This window comes from Micromys minutus, assembly GCF_963924665.1.
Source record: "Micromys minutus genome assembly, chromosome: 13".
NCBI classification, from domain to species: domain Eukaryota; kingdom Metazoa; phylum Chordata; class Mammalia; order Rodentia; family Muridae; genus Micromys; species Micromys minutus.
The window spans coordinates 24,794,133-24,805,892 of NC_137982.1; the positions used below are offsets into that span (position 1 = coordinate 24,794,133).

Sequence of the window (11,760 nt, forward strand, 5' to 3'; positions counted from 1 at the left end):
CACATGCATTTATGAGGGCCATTCCTATTCAAACCACCACACAGCCTTTCCTGTCTTCCTAAACACATGAGCATTAGTCACTCATCAGCAGCTTCATGCACGTAGCAGATGCTAGGAAGGTATCTGGTGAGAGACTCTCCCTTGGTGCTTGCTGAGAAAATGAACAGATTACTTAATGAGCAGCACTTATTTTAATTTATTTTAATTGTCCCCACTTCCATGCCAGTACTACATCTATTACCTGGCATCCAGCACTATTTTACTGAGCAATTAAAAGTATATATATTTTTATAACTCACAAGTGTGATACTAATTAGAGTTCTGTGTGTATTTTCATGTTTTTGAAGATGCCCAGATAAAGTCAAAAGAACTCTACATAGAAACTTTGGCCCAGATCCCTCAAAGCTGAACCCTTGTGTCCCTGTGGACCATGGCAGTTCTTAAGCACTGGAGGAGGCCCGAGTCTCCTCACACAGGACTCAGATGCTCCTCATGGGACTGAACATAGGCGTTGTGAAGCTACTTGGTAGGGTTTGTTTTGTGTGTTTCAGCATTTACCCTCAAGAATTCTTAAATGTTTTATGGATGATGGGTTTCCATAAAGTCTTCTGCAGAATCTTCAAGTCATCTTCTATGACAAGAAATGTCATAGGCAACACTCAATATGCAGAAAACTTGAGGCTCCCTAGCTATTATGAATTCATAAGGCTCCCTCACTAAAGACTGCTTTCTGTGATATGACACTGTGTTTTAGGGTAGACTTGTAGAACAAACTGCCACAGACTTAGTGCTCAAATTGCAGACATTCATTACTCACCATTCTGGAGGCTCAGAAGGCCAAGGTCACTGTGTGGGCAAATGTGGTGTGTGGTGAGGGCTTCCCCTTGGGCTAAACATGGTAGTCTTTTTATTGTACCATCTTATGGCAGGTCTAGAGAGAATGAGGAAAGAAGCAATTTCTTGCTGTCTCTTCTAATAAGAGCACTAATCTGACCAGGAATAGTCCTATCCTGTGACCTAATTAGAACCAAAAACCCAACTCCAAATACCATCACATGGAGATTTAGAGTTTTACTATATTAGACTTGGCAAGGACAGTGAGTCTATAAGTGAGATACATACTGTTTTTCTTGGACCAGGGGTGGGGAGAAGAAAGGGTCATTTGTCTTTCTAATGCATTTTTCTGATTTCCTCAATTCATTACTAATTTCACTATGTCCTCACAAGGATCATTGCTTGGTAAAGGCGAATTGACCTGTAAAAGTACCTGCTGGTTTTATTCATTAACTTAATGACAAAATAATTTAAGTGTCTTGTTTTGGGATATGGCATGAAAGTGTACTTTATTTGCTATAATATAACCTCACAAAGAGACAAGATTGAGGGTTTTGTTTATTTGTTCATTTGTTTTCTGTTTTTTTTTTTAAGATCTGTTTTTGAGAAGGCATTATGTCATTTTTTTTGTTAGCACTTAAGAAATTTCTCTTTCTTTTTTATTTTATTTCACGTGAATAAGTGTTTGCATGTATGTATGTATGTATGTATATATATATGCATATGCATGCTTGGTACCTGAGGAGGACAGAAGCGGTGTTAGATCCTCTAGAAAGATTGTGAGTTGCCATGTCAATTCTTTACAAGAGAAGCAAGTTCTCTTAACCACTGAGCTGTCTCTTCTGTCCCAAGGAATTTTTTTATATTTATAAATTTTGGGAATTTTCACATGTGAATCGAGATGATACTGTAAAGACCTTTGGAAAAAATTTTTAAATTTGAGGGAGAGTTTCATGTGTCTAGACTGGCTTTGAACTTGCTATGTAGCTAAGGATGATCTTGAATGCCCGATCCTCCCACCTCTGCCTCCCAAATGTCCACCATGCCTAGTTTCATGTGGTGCTTAAAGTTAGCATCATGGATGCTAAACAAGCTTTTTACCAACTGAGCTACATTCCAGCCTTTGAAATCTTTCAAAGATGATTGCATCCTTTAACGCTACATCAGCACTATTTATATTTACTTATCCAGTGATGTGAGTGACTTAATATTTTATATTTTCTAATGGAAAAACCAGTAATCAGGCACCAAGTACTTTCTGTGGAGTAGATTTAGAGGAAGCCCTGCCCAGGAACATAAACATCACACAGAGCAAAGTGGTTGTTTTTATGGAGCTTCTGGTTGACTTCTTGCTTCACTCTTTTGGTATTTGGGACTGAGCTCTTGCCAAGTATAGTTCTAAGTGGAAAAACCATAGTCAATAAAGTAGGAAAAAGTAAATAAACCCACACACCCCCAACATGAGTCGACCTTACATTTTAGAAAGTAGAAGACAAGGAAACAGGAGACTCTGAATGTAACATGGTGCTGAGTGCTATTAGACATTAGGGTGAGGAAGAGGGCACAGAAGTGTCAGGCAGACAGGAGGAAGCTAGAATCTTTATGATGGCCTTGGAAGCTACTGGAAAAGTGTCACCCAAGAACCTGGTACAGCTAAGAAAGCCCTATAGATCCCTTGGGAAAAGTTGAAAAAGTCTTCCGGGTTTAGTTTGGCTCTAGAGCACTAGTTCTCAACAAATGGGTCACGATCTCATTGGGGTGAAATGATCCCTTCACAGGCATCACCTAAAACCATTGGAAAACACAAATATTTACATTACAATTCATAACATCAAAATTATAGTTATAAAGTAGCAACGAAAGTGATTGGGGTTGTCACCACACATGAGCTAACTGTATTAGGAAGGGTAATAATCACTGGGCTAGAATGTTCCCTAAAGCCCACTAAATCTAAAAGGTCTCACCCTCAGACTGGCACTGTTGACAGGTGATGGAAACTTTAGCAGATGAAACCTGAAGGGAAAACTTAAGTTATTGGAAATGTGCCTTTCAAGGAGCCCATGGTCTCTTTCTGCACTGGGCCTTGAGGTGCATAAATTTCTAGCATGTGTTCTCACTATGATATTCTGTGCTACCATGGGTCTAAGACTTAGGTGCTTGTTGACTGAAATCTTACAGACTATGGACACAGCCTTTCACATTCAATCCTGTTGTCTTAGATATTGGCTATACAACATCATCTAGATAGAAATATAAAGGGCAGCATGCCTAGCTTGCTCTCTGAGTAGATGAGGGTGGAAGTCAGGTGAGCCATGAAATGGAGGTAAATCCAGAAGATCAGAGTAACCAGATCTTTCTGTTAGAAACACAGTGGGAAGAGGGAAGTTGTATGGTTACTGCTTAGGTATATAGAGAAGGAGGAGCTGGTAGACTCAGAGAGAAGAAGACCTTCTTGGAAAGTGTGAGTTTTAAATGGTTCTTGCTGATGGCTAGGATCCGGAGGGCTACATGTAACAAGGGAGAGGCATAAAGGAAACCAGAATTATAAACACAACAGTGCTTAGTGGAAGGGTGGCCAGAGAAACATGCCTAGGTCACAGGATCTAGCCAGCATCCTGGATCATGGTGTGTCAACAGGAGGAAGACTGGAGCTCATTCAAGTCTTCAGTCTCTCCCAATAAGACACCCTGAGAGCGCTTTCCTTCTTTACTCTGCAGCTGGTATGCCTTGCCCTGTAGTGACTTGAAACTGACTCATGGGAAATTTTAAGCTCCTATGTTAAGAGAACAGATGTTTACCAGGTTTTATAGTGTGTTTATTGGGAGGTCATCTTATTGTTCAGAATGTAGCCTGGGATTTGAATTTAGTTCCTCTCATAATTTCACATTCTCCAAAGTAACTGTGGAAAAACTTAATTTATTAGCAATGTTCTCTTTTGATCTTAGAGATAATACAATTTGACTATACCTTAAAAAAAAATATGCTCTGCTACCTAGGGGCAGATTGGCTTGTGTGGTGAGAAACCCAAAACTTCCAAGCATTTTGGCATTTTCCTTTGGAACTTTGGAGTCATATTTCTTCTTTACAAATAAAAATATTCTGCATTCTTTTTTTAATGCAACATGATAATTAAAGTGAGGATGAGCCCTCATAAAACACTACAAAGGATTCCAACCTCAGAACAAATGGTAAAGAAATTCTCCCTCTGTCCCCCTTCTCTTTGACTTTTATTTTTTGCTAAAGGAAAAGAAAAATGGACACACTAATCATGCCAATCCAATCTTGTTACCTTCTGTGTGACAGTCTCTGGTGACCTTGTGAAAGCAGGGAACATTGGCAGGGCTCCCTGACTGATGAAGGAACAACCTAGGGGTTTTGTTATTTTCTTTCTTGAAAGAAGCTTCTGAAACAAAACAGAACCAAAATAAAACAACAAACCAGACACCCCAGCGTGGTTTTGTTTTGAATGACCAGGGCATCATCTCACATCTCTGTCTGTCCTCTGGGGAGGTACCGGGAGCCGTAACAGCAGGGCCTGTTGAAAACCATATGCCCCTGTTGAGTTCCGTAAGGGGCTGGCAGGTATGAGGGTGGATAAAAAACCCATGGACCTACTAGCCCTAACAACACGATCCTTATATGTACCGCCAGTATGATAGGCTAGCTGTCTGTGACCCCTGAACATTGGAGTATGGCTAGCGGAGAAACTGGACTGTAAATTGATTTCACTCTAAGTGATGTAAAGTAGCTAGTTACCCATGACTGGTTGTCTGTTCTCTAGACATGTTAGCTCACATGAAGGTGTGGCCTAGCTTGACAGTTGAGCTTGGGCTGGTGGGTGGATGTCTACACTGCCTCTACCTTGCTGAGCCCTCACAGCTGAGCTTTTTGTTTCTCAGTGAGTGTTTATCGTACACAAGGTTCTATTCTTCTGCAATACACCTGCCTTCATCTTGAGGTGTTGGCTGGACCTTGCCAACCAGTGATCCAGTGATGGGGAAACAACAGGATAAAGAAACAGGATGATACAAAAAAAGATGACGATGATGTTGTTCTGACAGTCTTAAGGACCCCCTTTTTAGTGTGGATATTCCAAACCAGCCTACTTCAGTGCTTTCCTACTGTTTGGGAGCAAGAGTAGATCTTAGCATAACAGGGACTGCCATCCTACTAGTGTTCTGAGTATAAGACTTCTGTGAAAGGCTTAGTCCATGGCATGAAGTCATTTGCAGGTTCATAAGCATATTCTTGAGGTGATTATTAGTTTTTAAAACAAAGTTTAATTACTGAATCTCTACTATGTGCCTTTACAGAAATACAATCAGTGTATGTATTGAGATGGGGCTATGAAGGAGAGTGATAAATAGCACAGGATATTAAAATGGCCAGCTTTGGGTCCCAGCAACCCAACCAAGAGTCCAGTAGGTGAGCACAATACACAGGGCCCAACCTCAGAATCCCTGCACTGAGCATTCGCATTGTGCCTATAGCCATAACAGCTGTATTCCAAGGTCACTGTGGGTGGCAAAGGATCGAAGAGGTTGGCCTCCGTGCCAGTTTTGGCATAGGAAGATGAAGTATCACTGCTCTTTACCTCCCCCGTCAGAAGCATCACAATAGCATTTGCTGGAGCAAGTGTTTAAAGGTATTTTTGATTGCCATTTCTGTGGTCTTTTTCCTACACTCAGTCATAAGCCTAAATTGACTCAGTGCGTCAGGAGCTATGCATACTCCATGCGCTTCACTTTGGACAGTATGGGTCAGCCAAATCCTGGCTGCTGCCCTGTGTAAGTACAGTGTTGTTAGAGTACAGTCATGCCATTCGTTTCAGTGCCACACACGCTAGCTGTAGCCCTGCCTAGCTAAGATATTTATTGTTTTGCATTTATAGAAAAGGTCCTATAAAGTGTTAGAACCTATAATATATGGGGAGCTTTCAACTTCTTTGAAAGGAATTCGGAGATGAAAGAAAACTGTAAGTATGTGGAAATGTCTGGAGAAGGCTTATGGGGTCGGGCTACTACTTCCCTTGGATCTGGAAGGAAACACAGGTTCTAACTGAGGAGGGTATTCTGTAAGGATGCTTGGGTATCCCGATCTTCAGTAGGACTAAGCCACTGTTCTGGAATGCAGTGGAGAGGCGGATCCCAACCGTCACCCATACATTCATTCATTGTGTTTCCAGGACATTTCCAAATCATGGTTGCCTGCTTTTGATAAAGAAAGAAACTTGGCTACTAGCTGTTGGCATTTTGGTAATAACTATGTACTATGGAGATGCTTGTTAGGTTGAATGTTTATAATTGGGTTTTATGGAGTTATTTTAAGTATAATCATCTCACCTAGACACAGCTTGAATTTATTCATGTGTTCAGCTTAATTGTGGGATAGAAATGATTGTTCCAGAATGGAAACGTCACTGTAGTTCAGGAGATGTCACTTGCAGTGCGTAGGATAGGGTACGCATTACTATTCATGCCTTTTTAATTGATTAGCCTTTAAGGCTTCTGAAAGCCTTTAAAAGTTGTTTTGTCAACATTAGACCAGCTGCCGTGTAATTATGGGAGCTCTTCTTGCAGTTAAATTCTTTTAATAACACGTTCAATCTGCTGGTGCCAAAGTGCTTGGAACCTGTGATATACTAGAGCTAGCCAGTGCTTTTACTTACAGATGGCTGGTGCCATTTTCTGGGCAACTCTGTAGGATTTTCATGGAGATTTTAAAGATGAATTACTTCGAAATGAGAGGCAAATGCATTTGAACATCCGGCTACTCCTCCCTCTGTGAAAATTGCTTGTATGCGACTTGAATTTTGAACTCGACTCCCACAATGTAAATACACCCGTTTTTTTTTTTTTTTTTTTTTTTTTTTTTTAAATAATCTTTTAAAAGCTCCTTCCTCTGTCTCTTCAGTGTGTAAAATCTAAAGCTAGGGGGCTCCACAGATGGTGGGTGCAGTGGTGTGGCTGAAGATCAGGACAGCTGCTGTGATGAAGTACCGTGCGGGGTGTTTGTACCTTCCACACCGAGGGCCAAAGCTTTCCTGAGAAAAGTGCATTTGAATTTTGTGTTGTATTTTACTTTTTTAAAAAAATAATATTTCTTTTATTTTCTATATATATAAATGTGTGGCCTGCATGTACATTCTGTGTATGCTTGGTGCCTGTAGGGGTCAGAAGAACGAATCAGATCTCCCTGGAACTGAAGTTACAGATGGTTATGAACCATTGTGTGGCTGATGAAAACTGAACCCAGGTCTTCCGCAGGAGCAACAAGTGCTCTTATCCGTGGAGCCATCTCTTCAGCCCTTTTGGTTCCTTTTAAAAGCGTTCTGGTCTAAAGTCGGGCATGAAAAGTTAAACTTAGGAAAAAGGACTCGGTGAAAGAGGTAGAAACAAGGGCCTGTGTGTCTCTTGTCTAGATAATCCTACACCAACAGGCTGACGTTCTTTTATTCACCCGATGTAATTGTCATCTCAGAAGCTTACTGCCTCCATCTGCTAACCTGGGATCTGTCCTGGAAGCTTCTAGTCTCCGTAGATCTAATCTAGGCCTAGAAAGTTTTCAGTGTCTGAGACTTACCGCTGAATAAGCTCACCCTTTCTAGTTCTTCTTGGGCACTAGCTGGTCAATTCAACTTAGCTGTTCTGGCTCAAACTTCTCTCCAAGATGATTGATTCTGTCTTGCTTCTCTCTTGGCTTCCAGTTATTTGGCCTCCAACTAACTCTGGCAACCTGTTCAATTCTTCTGGCTTGCTCTCTGTGTTCACCCGTGTTTTCTCTCTTCAACCTGTCTCTGTGAAACTTTCCCAGTCATCTGCCTCTTTCTACTTCTCTCTCTGCCTTGCCCCTCAATAGCTTCCCTTTCTTCTCCTTAAGAGAGTTGGACATATCTTTCTCTGCTTTGTCAGTCTGTCTGTCACTCAATTAGATATCACTTTCAAATATGGCTGCTTCCTTCTACAAACTAACTTCAGTGAACTTCATCATTTAGGATTGTATTGATGTATATTAAGGGCTGAGCAACACCACAACCAGAAACAACTTCTTTCAGTAAACAGCACAATGTTGGGGGTCCCAGTGTGATCTAATAACCTACAATACCACCAGTGCTCACGTCATGAACATGGCAGTGGTGTCTAAAGCAGGCAAATAGGACGTGTAATGATGGTAATAGTAACTACCAAAAGTGCAGGGATGTTGGGTCGTTCAGACCAGATCTGTGGCTTCTTTGCATCATTTGAAGAAGCAGGCTGTTTGATGCTGGGGTTCAGAGTGCCTATGATGGTACAAGAGAATAGAGTGGTATCCTATGGAACAGTGATCTAATTTGCCTGAAGGAGTGTGTCTGTGTTGATTGAAACACCACCAGGTCAGGGCGAGCCCCTCCGCTACCCATGCTCACCCTTTCCCTCCTTGGAGTGTAATGGGTTTGAGAATGCAGATGACCTTTTGCTTTTTGAAAGTGACGATCTACTTCAGATGTGACACTCAAGAATACTAATGGCCCGCAGACCCGATGATGCTACCCTTGGAGGGATTGCTTATATAATGGTAGAGCAAGCTGGAAATTGATCTTCCTGTACCCATTCATGGTGTGTAGCTGTGTTTGCCCTGCAAATTGGGGCATATGAGAAATCACACACTTGTGAGTCCAAGTACAGAGGTGTTTTGAAGTACTCGTGGAGACATTGTTATCAAGAACACTAAGATTTCTTTAACTAAACTTTCCCTGTTACCTGCATTTTCTTCCTGTGGGACAGAGCTTGCTTCTGGTCAATGGCTTAATCTTTTCAAACATATGCTTAATGTGAATTCAGAGTGCTTTAAATATTCTAGGCCAGTAGAACAGTTTACCACCAGTCTGTTGCCAGGAAAGCTTTTGTGGATATTACAGTGGTTAGTATTGTGCTACGTGTTTGGTAACTTTGCCTTTTGCTAAGGTATATAGTTTACATGGGTGGGGCAGGAACTAAATGACTTCCAGTGTTAATTCCAATTGATTGCATAAGACACGGTCTTCTAATTATTATCATAAATCTTAATGCAAGCATTTCAAATGGCTTATGATAGTCTTACTGCAAGCATTTTATAAGTCTTGAGAAATGGCACACTTTTTTTTTTTCCTGTGGTGTTATAGTTTTCATTTCTGTTGGCATGACAAACTCATTTGAGCAGAGCAAGTTAGTGGAGAGAGTGTACTATATCTCCCAGTTCCAGGCTACAGTTCCCAAGTGTGGGGAAGTCACAGTTGCAGGAGCTGGAGACAGGTGGTCACCGTCCCAGTCAAGAGCAGGGAGAGAATGAATGAACGTGTGCTCACTTATTTGCCTGCTCTCAGCTCGATTTCTCCACTCTGATACCGTTCAGGATTCCCTGCTTAGGGTCTGGTGAATCCCGTAGTGGGCAGAGTTCTCCATATCAGTTAACTAACACAAGCTCCATAGATATGCCAGAATAGAATTTGAAGAGAGAAGCAGATGGTGAAACATATATAGTGTTAGAAATAGAAATATAGTTATGCCTACATGTAATAGTTAGAAATAGTAATAGTGTTAGAATGGGGCTATACCTGGGCCTTTCCAGCATAGACCAGCATCCTTATCTGTCCTATGTTGTCTTTCTGCTTGCTAGTTTCATATATTTAATTGTAGACCATGCAAGCATGTGGGAATTGTGTGATCAAATGTTCCTGTGATGTGCAACTCTCAGGATTTATGCCACTATGAAAGACTAAGATTGTAAGATTGTGGCTCTTACCAACCTCAGTCCGGCCACCACAAGAAATGGAAGTCATTGCTACAGTTGGCATCAGGCACCAGTGTGGACCAGTCAGCGTGGTTGGAGGAAGGACTATAATGTGTGACCTGTCATTGACGGTCCCTTTACTGTGTATTACAGAGGAATCTCTGTTGCTGGAGGAAGCATGACACCCCTGAGTTTCCTTCTTATTCACGGCTAATTGTCCTGTTTGCTCCCTGGCCTCTCCCCATCTGTCCTGGAGACCACTTTCTCTGCCACAGTGAGGTGAGACACGTTCTGAGCAGAAGAGGAGGGGTGGGTTGGTGAGTTAGGGCAGCTCTTCTCCGATCTTGTCCCTCTGTGTCCACTGGTTTCACCCTCCCTTTTGTAAAGCAGAGGGAGGTGGCAGCTGAGAAGAAGGCAGAAGAAAAGGTCAAGCAACAACATTCTCCACCTGCTTCTGGTCCAGAAGATGATGCCCTTTTCTAAAGGCTAAATGTTTCTCAATGGCCCAGTCATGAGCCCCAAGTTCCTAACTTCCTTCAGGGATGTTTGTCTTCTGCATAGGTATATAATAATTGTGCTTGGGAGTTTTGTTTTCTGGTTTGTTTGCTATATTCAAGTTCATTTGCATAGACTTGAGCCTGAAAAAGTTTTCCAAAGCCTTTTTGACTTTCAGCTCCTAAAACAATTTAGCCAGATTCTCTGTTGGTTAATCAAGAGCCATTCCCCTCTCTCCTTCTAAATTAAGAGTCTGAAGTCACTTGTATTCTGCTTCTGATAGCCATTCAGTGGTGATGCATTTGAGTGGATTTCCTTTTTATTTTTAATTATAATTTTTTTAAATTGGAAAACAAACATACAACTTGAAATGGGTTTGAGGCAAATTGTACCATAAACAGATTTTTTGTAACTGACTAAACAAAGTTTAAAAAGCAAGTAACAATAAAAGAAAAATGTTTCTGGTACATACCTAGATAAAACACCCGTTTTACAATAGTGCAACTTTTAAGGACATGTTGTTGACTGTCCACAGTCCACGCAGAGTTACAACTCCACACTTCAACAACAACATGCTGACAGTTCCTAAAAGCTACTTAAAGAAAAAAAGGCATAACCCAGATGTTCTCTCATTGGCCCGACTCCGTCTAAGGTTAGATGTGCAGAAGGGCTTAGATATAGCCAGAGGAAGCCACATGCAACATGCACCTGATCAATTTTCTAAAGGAAGGTTTAAGGACAGTGACATAAGACAAGGGAAGAAAACATGGGGAATGAAGTCCTAATTACTATACACTCATGCTTTCTGACAGAAGGGGAGAACCCTTTACAGATAAGTTACAGAGAAAAGGCAGCATTGCACAAGACATCTAACACATTCTGTACAGTGTCATCCTTTGCACAAACTCTTAGTTTACCTGAGCATCCCCATCAATGTCTTCTTCCCTGATCATTTCATCAACCTCTTCGTCTGTTGACTTCTCTCCAGGGTTTGTCATCACGTGCCCAAGCTCTGCTGCCCTAATATAGCTGTTGCCATCCTTATCAAATACACGGAACACGTCTCTCTACTCTCTTCTTCGCTGTCTGTGTCTTTTATTTCTCTTCCCAGCATTATCAGAAACCCGGGGAAGTCAATTGTGCCATTACCATCCGCATCTCCTTCATTGATCATGTCCTGCAGCTCTGCTTCTGTGGGGTTCTGCCCCAGAAGCCTCATCAGTGTCCCATCCCAGTCCTTGTCAGACAGTGAGAAAGCTTCTTGGGATTCTGCAATCTGCTCTTCAGTCAGTTGGTCAGCCATGCTGCCAGGGATACCAGTTTCTGAGACTCGAACAGACAACCCCTGGACCTGCTCGCTTCTTCAACCCTTCTGACTTTGAGTGGATTTCTAGAAGCTCCTGTTCTCAGCTCGTGCCTGGTTATCCTGCTCTGGTCGGCTTTTAACCCTTGACTATGAGCACTGCGCTGGAGAGAGCTTTAGGAGCTTTGACTTTAAGAGCCCGTGGGTCTCTCTCTGGCTGCTATGTTTGCCTTGCAGTCCACACACAGAGGAGGAGGCACCTTTGCAGAGAAGGTGCCTTTTAGGTGGGAGAAAGAAGCCATTATGCCTTATCTGACAGTTTTCCTTAGGTTTCCATCTCATAGATGCACATGTCAGAGACAGCCTCACCAACATGTTAA

At 41.8% G+C, this 11,760-nt stretch overlaps 1 pseudogene across 1 annotated transcript; it reads right to left on the minus strand.

Annotated features, from left to right (window-relative positions):
• Positions 1-10,985: 10,985 nt before the first annotated feature.
• On the minus strand, positions 10,986-11,380 carry LOC308429286 (calmodulin-alpha-like; annotated as a pseudogene). Its single transcript has one exon. The product of its transcript is annotated as a calmodulin-alpha-like (transcript).
• Between the last annotated feature and the right edge of the window lie 380 nt (positions 11,381-11,760).